Raw genomic sequence first — 15,983 nt, forward strand, 5'->3', positions numbered from 1 at the left:
CACTTTTGGGACGGATTAACACCTCCTCCAAAGTTAGAATAACCCCCTTGGTCTGTAATCTGTGTTTGTCCCCCGAACACAAAGAGGATACTTGCAAGGCCTGTCACGCATTTCGATCCAAGAAAACACTGCAGGATCGAAGAGCTCGAAGACTCGAGATGGCATCGACACCGGCCAGGCAGACTGACGTCGAAGAAGAGGAGACATTCTCCATTCGAGATTCGGACTCGGACGAGTCAGAGAGCGAGCAGCCGAAGACGCAACAAACCGTGAGTAAACCAGCCCCGGTAAAAACTCACACCAAAATAATGAAGGCCAAGGGGACGCCACCGCCAGCAGGCCATGGCTTAACCCGAAAACACGGTGACCAAACATCGGCACCGAAAAAGGCCTCCCAGCAGCCGAAGACATCCGACTCCGGTCGAGATACCGGCTCCGACCAGACTCAGCACTGAGAGTTCGGCACCCCGAAAGTCAAAAAGGTTTCCTTGGAGCCAAAAAAGACCATCGAAAAGATTTTGGTGCCGAAACATGCGGCCTCGGAGCCGAAACAAGGCTCCTATACAGAGGAATAAGGCCTTTCAACACAATTACAAGGTCACCGATTTGAACAAGAACTGGGCATGGGAGAGCCAGACCATACCCAGAGGAGGCTGCATATACAAAAAGACACAAGGAGAATCAGAACTCTTCCTCCAATAAAGATGAAGTGCAAGCTCGCATTCCAAGAGGCAGAAATGCAGCCAAAAGCGAAAGTGGCTAAAGAAAAGACACCACCACGGTTCTCGCCACAGCAATCGCCAGCACAGTCGCCACATCTGTCCCCGGTAGCAACACCCCCAATGATGCAGTCACCAACACACACAGGGATGAGCCAAGATGACCCGCATGCATGGGATTTGTATGATGCACCGGTCTCAGACAATAGTCCTGATTGCTACCCGGCAAGGCCGTCACCACCTGAGGACAGTACCGCATACATGCAGGTGGTTTCAAGGGCAGCTACATTCCATAATGTAGCATTGCATGCAGAGCCCATAGAGGACGACTTTTTGTTCAACACCCTGTCATCTACGCACAACCAATACCAAAGCTTGCCAATGCTGCCAGGCATGTTAAAACACGCCAAACAGGTGTTTCAGGACCCAGTAAAAGGCAGAGCCATCACGCCTAGGGTGGAGAAGAAATATGAACCTCCCCCTAGCGACCCTGTATATATATCACACAACAGTTAATTCCTGATTCGGTGGTAGTAGGAGCAGCCCGGAAAAGGGCAAACTCACAAACTTCTGGAGACGCACCACCGCCCGACAAAAAAAGTCAGAAATTCGATGCAGCAGGCAAGAGGGTGGCAGCACAGGCAGCCAATCAATGGCGAATTGCAATTCTCAAGCTCTATTGGCACGATAAGACAGGGCACATTGGGATGAAATGCAACATCTCATTCAACACCTTCCCAAAGAGTTCCAGAAACGTGCCCAACAGGTTGTGGAGGAGGGCCAAGCTATCTCGAACAACCAAATAAGGTCGGCTATGGACTCAGCAGACACGGCGGCAAGTACAGTGAACACGGCAGTAACCATTCATAGACACGCATTGTTACGAACCTCCGGATTTAAACCAGAAATCCAGCAGGCTGTGTTGAATATGCCTTTCAATGAACAACCATTGTTTGGGCCGGAGGTGGATACGGCAATAGAAAAACTGAAAAAAGACACAGCCAAAGCCAAGGGCGCGCTCTACTGCCCACAGAGCAGAGGCACTTTTAGGAAGCCAAACTTTAGAGGGGGGTTTCGTGCCCAAACCACAGAGCCTTCCACTTCACAAGTCAGACCTACATATCAGGGCCAGTATCATAGAGGAGGGTTTCGAGGACAATATAGTGGTGGACAGTTCCCTAAAACAAGAGGGAAATTCCAGAGCCCACAAACCAAACAGTGACTTCAATGTCACAAACCCCCACCACACAACACCAGTGGGGGGGAGACTTACAGATTATTTACACAACTGGGAACACATAACTACGGACGCGTGGGTCCTAGCCATTATCCAACATGGTTATTGCATAGCATTCCTACATTTGCCACCAGATGTGCCTCCAAGAGCACACAACATGTCCAAACAACACTTAGACCTGTTACAACTAGAAGTCCAAGCATTGTTACAAAAAGAAGCAATAGAACTAGTACCCAACCATCAAAAAGGAACAGGGGTTTACTCCCTGTATTTCCTAATTCCAAAAAAGGACAAAACACTGAGACCCATATTAGACCTCAGAACACTGAGGGGGTCATTCTGACCCTGGCGGTCATCGACCGCCAGGGCCGACGACCACGGAAGCACCGCCAACAGGCTGGCGGTGCTTCCCAGCCCATTCCGCCACGGTCAGAAAAGGGGATCTGGCTGTTTCCCGCCGGAATACCCCTGGCTGGGCTTCCGACCCCCTTCCCGCTATCCTGTTTCTGGCGGTTTTTACCGCCAGGAACAGGATGGCGGGAACGGGTGTCGTGGGGCCCCTGGTGGCCCCTGCACTGCCCATGCCACTGGCATGGGCAGTGCAGGGGCCCCCTAACAGGGCCCCACAAGGATTTTCACTGTCTGCATTGCAGACAGTGAAAATCGCGACGGGTGCAACTGCACCCGTCGCACGCCTGCAACTCCGCCGGCTCCATTCGGAGCCGGCTTCATTGTTGCAGGGCCTTTCCCGCTGGGCCGGCGGGCGATCTTTTGGCGGTCGCCCGCCGGCCCAGTGGGAAAGTCGAAATGACCCCCGCGGTCTTTCGACGGGGTTACTTTGGCGGGCGGCGGAAAGTCAGAATGACCCCCTGAATCTTTACATCAAATCAGATCACTTTTACATGGTGACACTTCAAGACGTGATTCCCTTGCTCAGACAACAGGACTACATGTCAACATTAGATCTCAAGGATGCTTATTTCCACATACCCATACATCCTTCCCACAGGAAATACTTAAGGTTTGTAATCCAAGGCGTGCATTACCAATTCAAAGTGTTACCATTCGGCATAACAACAACCCCAAGGGTATTCGCAAAATGCCTTGCAGTAGTAGCCGCTCACATCAGGAGACAGCACATGCACGTTTCCCCTTACTTAGACGATTGGTTAATAAAAACCAGCACTCAGCAACAGTGTCTTCTACACACAAAATACGTCATAGAAACCCTTCACAAACTAGGGTTCTCTATAAACTACCAAAAATCACATCTACAACCGTGTCAAATACAACAATACTTAGGAGCAACAATCAACACACAAAAGGGGATTGCCACTCCAAGTCCACAAAAGGTACAAGCCTTCCAAAATGTAATACTAAACATGTACCCAAACCAACACTATCAAGTGAGGTTTGTAATGAAACTCCTAGGCATGATGTCTTCATGCATAGCCATTGTCCCAAACGCAAGACTACACATGCGACCCTTACAACAGTGCCTAGCAACACAATGGACACAGGCACAAGGTCAACTTCAAGATCTAGTGTTGATAGACCGCCAAACACACTTCTCGCTTCAATGGTGGAATCCTATAAATTTAAACCAAGGTCGGCCATTCCAAGACTCAGTGCCTCAATACGTGATCACAACAGATGCTTCCATGATGGGGTGGGGAGCACACCTCAACCAGCACAGTATACAGGGACAATGGGACGTTCAACAAAGGCAACTGCATATAAACCATTTAGAGCTGTTAGCAGTGTTTCTAGCATTGAAAGCATTTCAACCGCTAATAGTCCACAAACACATTCTTGTCAAAACAGACAACATGACAACAATTTATTACTTAAACAAACAAGGAGGGACACACTCATCACAACTGTGTCTCTTAGCACAAAATATTTGGCAATGGGAGATTCACAATCGCATTCGCCTAATAGCACAGTACATCCCAGGGATTCAAAACCAGTTGGGCGACAATCTCAGTCGAGATCACCAACAGACACACGAATGGGAAATTCATCCCCAGATACTACCAACTTACTTTCTATGCTGGGGAACACCAGAAATACACCTATTCACATCAAAAGAAAACGCAAAATGCCAAAACTTTGCGTCCAGGTATCCAAACCCTCAGTCCAAAGGCAATGCGTTATGGATGAGTTGGTCAGGGATATTTGCTTACGCTTTTCCCCCTCTCCCACTCCTTCCTTATCTGGTAAACAAATTGAGTCAAAACAAACTCAAACTAATACTAATAGCACCAACCTAGGCTCGCCAACCATGGTATACAACACTACTGGACCTGTCAGTAGTACCTCATATCAAACTACCAAACACACCAGATCTGTTAACTCAACACAAACAGCAGATCAGACACCCGAATCTAGCATCGCTCAATCTAGCAATCTGGCTCCTGAAGTCTTAGACTTTGGACATTTAGACCTTACACAAGAATGTATGGAGGTCATTAAGCAAGCTAGAAAACCTACTACAAGACATTGTTACGCAAACAAATGGAAAAGATTTGTTTAATACTGTCTTAATAATCAAATTCAACCACTACATGCTTCTGCAAAAAAACATTGTAAGCTATTTATTACACTTACAAAAATCAAAACTAGCATTTTCTTCTATCAAAATACATCTCACAACAATATCTGCCTATCTGCAGATTACACATTCAACATCACTCTTTAGAATCCCAGTCATCAAAGCATTTATGGAGGGTTTAAAAAGAAACATACCCCGAGAACACCACCAGTTCCCTCGTGGAACCTCAATATTGTATTAACACGACTCATGGGTCCACCATTTGAACCCATGCACTCTTGTGAGATGCAATACTTAACCTGGAAAGTAGCCTTCCTAATAGCTATCACATCTCTTAGAAGAGTAAGTGAAATACAAGCATTTACTATACAAGAACCCTTTATACAAATACATAAAGTGGTTCTCCGTACAAATCCAAAATTCTTACCAAAAGTTATATCACCGTTCCACCTAAACCAAACAGTGGAACTCCCAGTCTTTTTTCCACAACCAGACTCAGTAGCCAAAAGAGCCTTACATACGTTAGACATCAAAAGAGCACTAATGTATTACATTGATAGAACAAAACAATTTCGCAAGACAAAACAATTGTTTGTAGCCTTCCAAAATCCTCATGCAGGAAATCCAATATTCAAACAAGGCATTGCCAGATGGATAGTGAAATGTATTCAGACCTGCTATATTAAAGCAAAAAGAGATCTGCCTATTACGCCAAAGGCGCACTCCACTAGGAAGAAAGACGCCACAATGGCCTTTCTAGGAAATATACCTATGACAGAAATCTGTAAGGCAGCCACATGGTCTACGCCTCATACATTCACAAAACATTACTGTGTAGATGTGTTAACAACACAACAAGCCACAGTAGGACAGGCTGTATTACGAACATTATTTCAGACAACTTCAACTCCTACAGGCTAAGCCACCACTTTTGGGGAGATAACTGCTTTCTAGTCTATGCACAGCATGTGTATCTGCAGCTACACATGCCATCGAACGGAAAATGTCACTTACCCAGTGTACATCTGTTCGTGGCATGAGACGCTGCAGATTCACATGCTGTGCATTATCCTGCCATCTAGTGTTGGGCTTGGAGTGTTACAAGTTGTTTTTCTTCGAAGAAGTCTTTTCGAGTCACGAGACCGAGGGACTCCTCCCTTTCGGCTCCATTGTGCATGGGCGTCGACTCCATCTTAGATTGTTTTCCCCGCAGAGGGTGAGGTAGGAGTTGTGTATATAGTAAAAGTGCCCATGCAATGGAGTGAGTATGTATGTACATAATGTGTATAAAAATAGTATATATTTACAAATTTACAAATGTACAAGTTTCATTAACTTATAACGGCTACAGGCTCCCGGGGATGCGGGAGGGCGCATGTGAATCTGCAGCGTCTCATGCCACGAACAGATCGGTAAGTGACATTTTCCATACAAAATACAAGCGAGAACTCTGGGTAGTTCCCAAATTTAGGTGGAGAGCAGCTCCAATAAGGATCATTCTACAACACCAGCGACACTTTAGATTTGCTCACCTCAAATGTCTGTTTATCTAGCAAAGTTTTTAAGCATAGGATCAGCATAGTGCTATCCACGCCGAGCTAGATAGAGACAAAGGCGGTCATTACAAGATTGGCAGTAAAAGCCACTTACCGCCGTGCAGAAGACCGCCAACACACCGCCGCAGCTGTGGAATTCCGCCACAGCTATTATGACCCACATCTCGGACCCCGCCAAAAGTCAGACACCCACACAAGTCCGCCACACCAAAGGTCAGTGATAAACTGGCGAAAACAAATCCTCCACCGTCACGCCAACAGAAATACGCCCACACTATCACGACACATGAATCCACGCGGCAGTCTTTCAACCGCGGTATTCCATTGGCGGTACACACCGCCATGCTCAAAATACACACACTCTTAAAAAACACAGCCACATTGGACAATTCAAAATACACACACCTGATACACATACACACACCACTCCTACACATCCAATACAATATAAAACACACACCCACATCACCCACAAACCCCTACTACCAAAAATTCCGAAAGAAGGTCAGAGAGAGACACCACCAGCAAGAACAACAGCATCCACAGGCACACAACACCATCACCCACACAACTTCCACGCACTTCACACAACACACCACTACATATCACCACACTTATCACCACACACTCCACCCCACACATCACCTACACCACCCCATGGCACAGCAAAGACACCATAGGTTCTCGGAGGAGGAGCTCAGGGTCATGGTGGAGGAAATCGTCTTGGTAGAGCCACAGCTATTCGGATCACAGGTGCAGCACACCTCCATAGCTAGGAAGATGGAGCTATGGCAAAGAATAGTGGACAAGGTCAACGCAGTGGGACAACACCCAAGAAATCGGGAGGACATCAGGAAGAGGTGGAACGACCTACGGGGGAAGGTGCGTTCCGTGGTCTCAAGACACCACCTGGCGGTTCAGCGGACTGGTGGCAGACCCCCACCTCCTCCCCCACAACTAACAACATGGGAGGAGCAGGTCTTGGCGATTCTTCATCCTGAGGGCCTCGCAGGAGCAGGTGGAGGAATGGACTCTGGTAAGACAAAGCTTTACTATTACATCCCCCACCCTACCTGCATGCTATCACATACCCCAACCCTCACCCTCACACCCAGCACCCCAATTCCTCACATATGTCCCAACATCACAAACCACACATCCCAACTCCAAGCCATGCATGCAACAACAAAGCATGGACACCCATCACCAAAGCATGCCCACTGCACATACCCATATCCCCCCAAACCATCATCACACAAGCTCCCACACAGGAATGCTAGCACTGGGGAACACGGTCACCCACCCATTGCACACCATTACACACACAGATTTAATAAACATCCTTTTATGCCCCTGCAGGACCCCTACCCAACGTCACCGGACTGGAGGGTCCACACATGTCCACACCACCAACAGAAGAGGCTCACAGTGATGACAGCACCTCTGTCCAACTGGATCTAGATGACCAGCCCGGACCATCGGGGACCTCGGGACAGTGGGTTCCCCTCACACAGGCACAGGCCACCACAGACCTTCCCCCCTCTGGAAACACCAGCACCCACCCAGCAGGCCCATACCTCCGTTCCCAGGACACGTCAATCATCTGTGTGTCCACCACTACAGGGAACCCAGGATAACCCACCACCCCAACAACAGCAGGGACCTGGAGTCAGTGGTAGTGGGCACACGGTCCAGGGGACGGAGGTACAGGAACACAGGGGAACTGGGAGGGCTGCTGTGCGACAGGGGGCGGACAGGCCAAGGGAACCCACTCTCCACGAGGCCCTCTCCTCCATCATGGGAGCCTACCACCACTCCCAGGAGACAATGGCAACGGTACTGGCCAAGTTTCAGGGGACCCAGCGCATGCAAGAGGAACAGTATATGGGCTTCAGGGAGGAACTCAGAACCATCAGCTCCACCCTGGGCACCATCGTAGGGGTGCTGAAGGAAGTACTCGACACCAGGAGGGACACTGTGGCACTACAAGGGGCTCCTCACACTAGCATGGACGATGAACTGCCCACCACCTCCGCCAGCGCTAGTGGACAGGACTCCCCGCCACAGGACCACCACACCAGCATCCCACCCCCTGCAGAGGGAGAACCACCCCGCAAACGGTCCCTGAGATCCAGGACAAAGACAGAGCATGATGCCAAGACCCCGCCAAGAAATGAGACCACCCTGATTGTTATCTTACTGTCCCACTTTGTCTCCCTGTCCATAATTAAACTGCCCCAGCTCCACTTCCTATGCCCATATGGGCAATGCACCTGTGAGACTAATAGACTGGACTCTGCCATGGACACTCCTCCACCATCACCCCTCACCATTTCACTACCCCCTCCAATATTGAGCATTTAAATAAACACACCTAAAGCACAAAATGATCTGGAGTCTGTCTGTGATTTCGAAATAGTGTATTAGCAATTACAGTGACAAAATGTTTTTTAAATAGTAATGTCAACATACCTATGTCACACAGCTCTAGTCCATGAGGAATCTAAGCAGATGTCACACAATGGGACCCATATCTGTGAAATCGTAAGGGAAAGTGACAACTCAATGACCAAACACTGGGTGAAAACGACAGACAGGAGAGAGGTAGTAGTGTCAAAGTACATGTAGTAAGCAGGTTTGTATTCCTACCTGTGTCTCACTGGAAATATTGCAGGATCAACGAGTCCCTGTTGTTCATGTCTTCTTCCTCTGCTTCCTCCTCATCACTGTCCAAAGGCTCCACGTCTGCAACAACACCACCATCTGGACCATCCTCCTGCTGAAAAGGCACCCGTTGTCGCAAAGCCAAGTTGTGAAGCATACAGTAGGCCACGATAATCTGGCACACCTTCTTTGGTGTATAGAATAGGGATCCACCTCTCATATGGAGGCACCTGAACCTGGCCTTCAGGAGGCTGAAGGTCCGCTCAATCACCCTCCTAGTTCGCCCATGGGCCTCATTGTAGCGTTCCTCTACCCTTGTCCTGGGATTCCTCACTGGGGTCAGTAGCCATGACAGGTTGGGGTAACCAGAGTCACCTGCAAATGGCGAGGGGCAACTGCTAGACACACACTAACCTGGAGGGATAACCCCAGACAACCATTCCCACTGACTTGCTTCCAGGTGCTCACCTAATAGCCACACACGGTGCCTCTGGAGTTGACCCATCACATAAGGGATGCTGCTATTCCGCAGGATGTAGGTGTCATGCACTGAGCCAGGGAACATGGCATTCACATGGGAGATGTACTGGTCTGCCAAACATACCACCTGTACATTCATAGAATGATAACCCTTCTGGTTTCTGTACACCTGTTCACTCCTGTGGGGGGGGACCAAAGCCACATGGGTCCCATCAATGGCACCTATGATGTTGGGGATATGTCCAGGGGGCCTTTCTTTGTCTGTCGTGTCCGCCAACGGTAGCGGTAATCCATGCACTCAACATGTCTTTCTTCTGTCGTCCCCCCCCTTTTTGTGGTCTCCCTGTTCTTGTGTGCATTAGCATCATCAGGCGGAGGAGCAGTGGCACCGGAGCAGGAGGGAGCTGCATCCCACATGGCCCTGGAGGGCGAGAGTACGGACTCGGAATTCAGCAGTGGGACGGAGGGCGAGGGGAGCTCCACGGCGGGGACAGGAGCTGACACCAGCAACACAGACTCGTCCTCTTATGGGAGCTCCCTTGTGGTGGTGGCAACATCTGTGCCCCCCGCATCTACAGGTACAGCCGCCACCCCCCCTACCAGCACTGCCCTCCCAGCAGCCCCTCAGCCTTCGCCCCGTGGCCGCTCACCCAGGAGGGTGGGCATCACCTTCGCCCCAGGCACCTCAGGCCCTGCCCCAGTCACCCCTGCTGCCCTCAGTGAGGAGGCCATTGACCTCCTCAGGTCCCTCACTGTTGGGCAGTCTACCATTTTGAATGCCATCCAGGGTGTAGAAAGGCATTTGCAACAAACAAATGCATTCCTGGAGGGCATTCATTCTGGTCAGGCGGCCCTTCACTGAGCTTTTCAAACTCTGGCCTCAGCACTGATGGCAGCCATTGTCCCCGTCTCTAGCCTCCCCTCTCCAACATCCTCCACCCAGACCCAATCCCCTGTACCTCTGCCTATCCCAAGCATACCATCAGACCAGCCTGCACACACCTCAACACACAAGGGAAGCTCAGGCAAACATAAGCACCACACATCCCACAGGCACTCACGCAAGCAACACACACATGCAGACACACCAACATCCACTGCCTCCACTGTGTCCCCCTCCTCCTCGTCCCCCTCCTCCCTCCCAGTCTCGTCTACACTCAAACCTGCATGCACTACCTCTACAGCCACTACGTCCCTCTCCAGCACACCCACCACCACACCCCGCTCACGTGCAGTCACCACCCCCACTACCATCACATGTCCTCTCCCAGTGTGTCTGTGACGCCCCCTCCCAAGATACACAAACGCAGACACACACCCACCCAACAGCCATCCACCTCACGACAGCCTCCAGCGCAAGCACCTTCACCCAAAGTCAGCAAACGAACACCTCCTACAACCACCACCTCTTCCTCCACTCCCAAACCCCCTCCAGCTACCCGTCCCAGTGTGTCTAAAAAACCTTTCCTGTCCACCCTTGACCTTTTTCCCACACCTCCCCCACCCCGTCCATCTCATAGGTCCCGAAGTAGCACCTCAGCCAAAACATCTCCGGAACCAGTGGTGCCTGTAGTCATCGGTATGTGGAGTGCACCGGCCACCAGGACAGCCAGTGTGGCACGGAGCCACAGCACAGACAGTCCCCCACCTGTGAGGCATCAGAAGTTGCCCAGTGCCCGGCGGGAAAGGGGGAAGACTCCAGCCACCAAAGCCGCTCCCAGGGGTCCTGTTGGGAGTGTGGAGTCAGCTGTGACACCTTCCAAGGTGGGGATTGGCCACAAGAAACCCGGCAAGTCTGGGAAGAGCTGCACGGCGGAGAAGACCGCCATCATCCCGGCTGCCCGGGAGGCCACCGCCAGCCCCAGCCCAGCTGCCCAGGTGGCCAGCCCCAGCCCAACTGCCCAGGAGGCCACGGCCAGCCCCAGCACAGCTGCCCAGGAGGCTACCGCCAGCCCCAGCCCAGCTGCCCAGGAGGCCACCCCCAGCCCAGCTGCCCAGGAGGCCACCGCCAGCCCCAGCACAGCTGCCCAGGAGGCCACCGCCAGCCCCAGCCCAGCTGCCCAGGAGGCCACCGCCAGCCCCAGCACAGCTGCCCAGGAGGCCACCGCCAGCCCCAGCCCAGCTGCCCAGGAGGCCACCGCCAGCAAAAGCCCCTCTGGGCCATGAAGCACCGCCAGCAAAAGCCCCGCTGGGCCATGAAGGACCACCTGCAAAAGCCCCGCTGGGCCATGAAGAACTGCCAGCAAAAGCCCCGCTGAACAGGGCACCGCCAACTCAAGCACCGCTGAACAGGGCACCGCCAACTCAAGCACTGCTGAACAGGGCACCACCAACTCAAGCACCGCTGAACAGGGCACCGCCAACTCAAGCACCGCTGAACAGGGCACCGCCAACTCAAGCCCCGCTGAACAGGGCACCGCCAACTCAAGCACCGCTGAACAGGGCACTGCCAACTCAAGCACCACTGAACAGGGCACCGCCAACTCAAGCACCGCTAGCCCATGAGCGGCAGGGGCACTGATGCTACTGGGTCCATCACGAGGTGAGTGATGCACTCTGGGCACCAGTCCCCCTCCAGAACCAGTGGAGAGATCCATCCACTACCTCTGTTCTTCACACGATGAAGCACTCTGGGCACCAGTCCCCCTCCAGAACCAGTGGAGACTGTCATCCACTACCTCTGTCCTTCACAGGATGAAGCACTCTGGGCACCAGTCCCCCTCCAGAACCAGTGGAGACATCCATACACTACCTCTGTCCTAAACAGGATGAAGCACTCTGGGCACCATGCCCCCTCCAGAACCAGTGGAGACTGTTATCCACTTGAGAGACTGTGGCTTTGCACTCCCCAGGATTGAACAGTGGGCAAACCACCCACTTGGGAGACTTGTGAGACTGTGGCTTTGCACTCCCCAGGATTGAACAGTGGGCAAACCACCCACTTGGGAGACTTGTGAGACTGTGGCTTTGCACTCCCCAGGATTGAACAGTGGGCAACCCACCCACTGTAGAGACTTGAGAGACTGTGGCTTTGCACTCCCCAGGATTGAACAGTGGGCAACCCACCCACTGTAGAGACTTGAGAGACTGTGGCTTTGCACTCCCCAGGATTGAACAGTGGGCAAACCACCCACTTGGGAGACTTGTGAGAATGTGGCTTTGCACTCCCCAGGATTGAACAGTGGGCAACCCACCCACTGTAGAGACTTGAGAGACTGTGGCTTTGCACTCCCCAGGATTGAACAGTGGGCAAACCACCCACTTGGGAGACTTGAGAGACTGTGGCTTTGCACTCCAGGCATGTGGCCCCCTTGTGGATTTGGCATGGTGCACTCAAGCGGCAGAGGTGCCCCCCCTTTACCTCCCCCTGAGGTGCCTGTTTTCTTTCTGTCTGATGCCCCTTCAGTGTTCTCTCCGCCATGGTCGGGGATCTTGTGTGGGCCTCGCCCATACCGTGTGGTCCCAGTGTTCCACTGACTTTCTTTGTGCAGTACCTGGACTACTATGCCTGGTATATATTTTGTACATGGTGTATATATATATATATATATATCTGCCTACTTGTTTGTAATATATTCCGATGGTTACACTCTTTTTTTTTGGTCTTTGCATTCTTCCGGGGGAGCTTGGGGGGTGTAACTGTGATGTATTGATATGCATTAGTGTGTGTGTTGTAGTGGGTGAGGGTGGGGGTGTTGAGTGTGTGTGTCCCTGTTTTTTCCCTCCCCCTCCCCTGTGTCGTAGGTGCAGTACTCACCGTGGTCTTCGCCGCCGGCGTTCATGCTCCTGGTAGAGGAGCAGGAAGACTATCGCAGGTAGGATTTGGAGTTCCGGTCATTCCTCGTGGAGTGTGTAAAGGTCAGCGTTTTCCCTTCGAAATTCCTGTTTCCGCCGAGTTTTTATCAGCGGTGAATCCGCCCCGGAAAAGGTGGCGGATTGGCCTGTCATAATAGTGTGGGAGGTACATTGTCTCCCGCCTGTCTGTTGGCAGTGTCCGCTGCGCTGTTAGTTTGTACCGCCGTGGCGGTCAGAGTGTTAAGTGGCTGTCTTTGTTGGCGGTTTCTGCCACGGTCGTAATTGCTATTTTTTTACTGCCGGCCTGTTGGCGGTCTTACCGCCGCTTTAACACCGTCCGCCAGGGTTGTAATGACCACCAAAGTCTTTTGCCATTTGTACAGCAAAATCTTTAAGCATAGGATTGACACAGTGTCATCCTCGCTGAGCTGTAAAATGACAAAAGCCATTTACCACTCAAGGCACAGTATTACAGCTTTGGACTGGTCAAATACCATCCAAGCCAACCTGGAATGTGTAAAGCAACCCCTGACCTGTGTTTCGCTCTCATTAGAGCTCTTCAGGGGGGTTTAGTTTTGTCCAGACACAACGGAGTACCAGTATAAACCAAAACAAGACCCTTTCAGGGTTAGAGAGACGCATAAATTATGCAAAATACAAGCGCTAACTCTGGGTAGTTCCCAAATTTAGGTGGAGAGCAGCTCCAATAAGGATCACTCTACAACACCAGCGACACTCTAGATTTGCTCATCTCAAATGTCTGTTTATCTAGCAAAGTTTTTAAGCATAGGATCAGCATAGTGCTATCCACGCCGAGCTAGATAGTGACAAAGGCCCTCATTACAACATTGGCGGTAAAAGCTGCTTACCGCTGTGCAGAAGACCGCCAACACACCGCCGTAACCGCGGAATTCCGCCACAGATATTATGACCCACATTTCGAAATCCGCCAAAATTCTGACACCCACACAAGTCCGCCACACCAAAGGTCGGTGATAAACTGGTGAAAACAAATCCTCCACCGTCACGCCAACAGAAATACGCCCACACTATCACGACACACGAATCCACGTGGCGGTCTTTCAACCGCGGTATTCCATTGCTGGTACACACCGCCGCGCTCAAAATACACACACACATACAAAACACAGCCACATTGGACAATTCGAAATACACACACCTGACAAACACCACTCCCACACACCCAATACAATATAAAACACACACCCACATCACCCACAAACCCCTACCACCAAAATTCCGAAAGAAGGCCAGAGAGAGACAGTACCAGCAAGAACAACAGCATCCATAGGCACACAACACCATCACCGACAGAACTTCCACGCACCTCACACAACACCCCACTACATATCACCACACTTATCACCACACACTACACCCTACACATCACCTACACCACCCCATGGCACGTCAAAGACATCCCAGGTTCTCGGAGGAGGAGCTCAGGGTCATGGTTGAGGAAATCATCCGGGTAGAGCCACAGCTATTCGGATCACAGGTGCAGCACACCTCAATAGCAAGGAAGATGGAGCTATGGCGAAGAATAGTGGACAGGGTCAACGCAGTGGGACAGCACCCAAGAAATCGGGAGGACATCAGAAAGAGGTGGAACGACCTATGGGGGAAGGTGCGTTCCGTGGTCTCAAGACACCACCAGGCGGTTCAGCGGACTGGCGGCCGACCCCCACCTCCTCCCCCACAACTAACAACATGGGAGGAGCAGGTCTTGGCGATTCTGCATCCTGAGGGCCTCGCAGGAGTAGGTGGAGGAATGGACTCTGGTAAGACAAATCTTAATTATTACATACCCCACCCAACCTGCATGCCAGCACATACCCCCACCCTCACCCCTAGCACCCCAACTCCTCACATATGTCCCAACATCACAAACCACCCATCCCAACACCAAGCCCTGCATGCAACAACAAAGCATGGACACCCATCACTAAAGCATGCCCACTGCACATACCCATACAACCCCCTAAACCATCATCACACAAGGTCCCACACAGGAATGCAAGCACTGGGGTACACGGTCACCCACCCATTGCACACCATGCCACACACAGATGTAATAGCCATCCTTTTATACCCCTGCAGGACCCCTACCCAACGTCACCGGACTGGAGGATCCAGACATGTCCACACCACCAACAGAAGAGGCCCACAGGGATGACAGCACCTCTGTCCAACTGGATCTAGATGACCAGCCCGGCCCATCAGGGACCTCGGGACAGTCGGTTCCTCTCACCCAGTCACAGGCCACCACAGACCTTCCCCCCTCTGGAAACACCAGCAGAGCACCCACCCAGCGGGCCCATACCTGCGCCCGCAGGACACGTCAATCAGCTGTGTGTCCACCACTACAGGGAACCCAGGCTAACCCAACACCCCAACAACAGGGACCTGGGGGCAGTGGCAGTGGGCACACGGTCCAGGGGACGGAGGCCCAGGAACACAGGGGAACTGGGAGGGCTGCTGTGCGACAGGGGGCGGACAGGCCAAGGGAACCCACTCTCCACGAGGCCCTCTCCTCCATCATTGGAGCCTACCACCACTCCCAGGAGACGATAGCAACGGTACTGGCCAAGTTTCAGGAGACCCAGCGCCTGCAGGAGGAACAGTATATGGGCTTCAGGGAGGAACTCAGAACCATCAGCTCCACCCTGGGCACCATTGTAGGGGTGCTGAAGGAAGTACTCAACACCAGGAGGGACACTGTAGCACTACAAGGGGCCCCTGACACTAGCATGGACGATGAACTGCCCACCACCTCCGCCGGCGCTAGTGGACAGGACTCCCCGCCACAGGACCACCACACCAGCACCCCACCCCCTGCAGAGGGAGAACCACCCCGCAAACGGTCCGTGAGATCCAGGAACAAGACAGAGCACAATGCCAAGACCCCCGCCAAGAAATGAGACCACCATGATTGTCATCCTACTGTCCCACTTTGT

General features: G+C 51.9%; 1 pseudogene; it reads left to right on the plus strand.

Annotated features, from left to right (window-relative positions):
* The first annotated feature begins 158 nt into the window (after positions 1-158).
* Positions 159-15,983, plus strand: part of LOC138249523 (elongation factor 2 pseudogene) — a 63,645-nt pseudogene continuing 47,820 nt past the window's right edge.

This window comes from Pleurodeles waltl, chromosome 8 (genome assembly GCF_031143425.1).
Source record: "Pleurodeles waltl isolate 20211129_DDA chromosome 8, aPleWal1.hap1.20221129, whole genome shotgun sequence".
NCBI classification, from domain to species: domain Eukaryota; kingdom Metazoa; phylum Chordata; class Amphibia; order Caudata; family Salamandridae; genus Pleurodeles; species Pleurodeles waltl.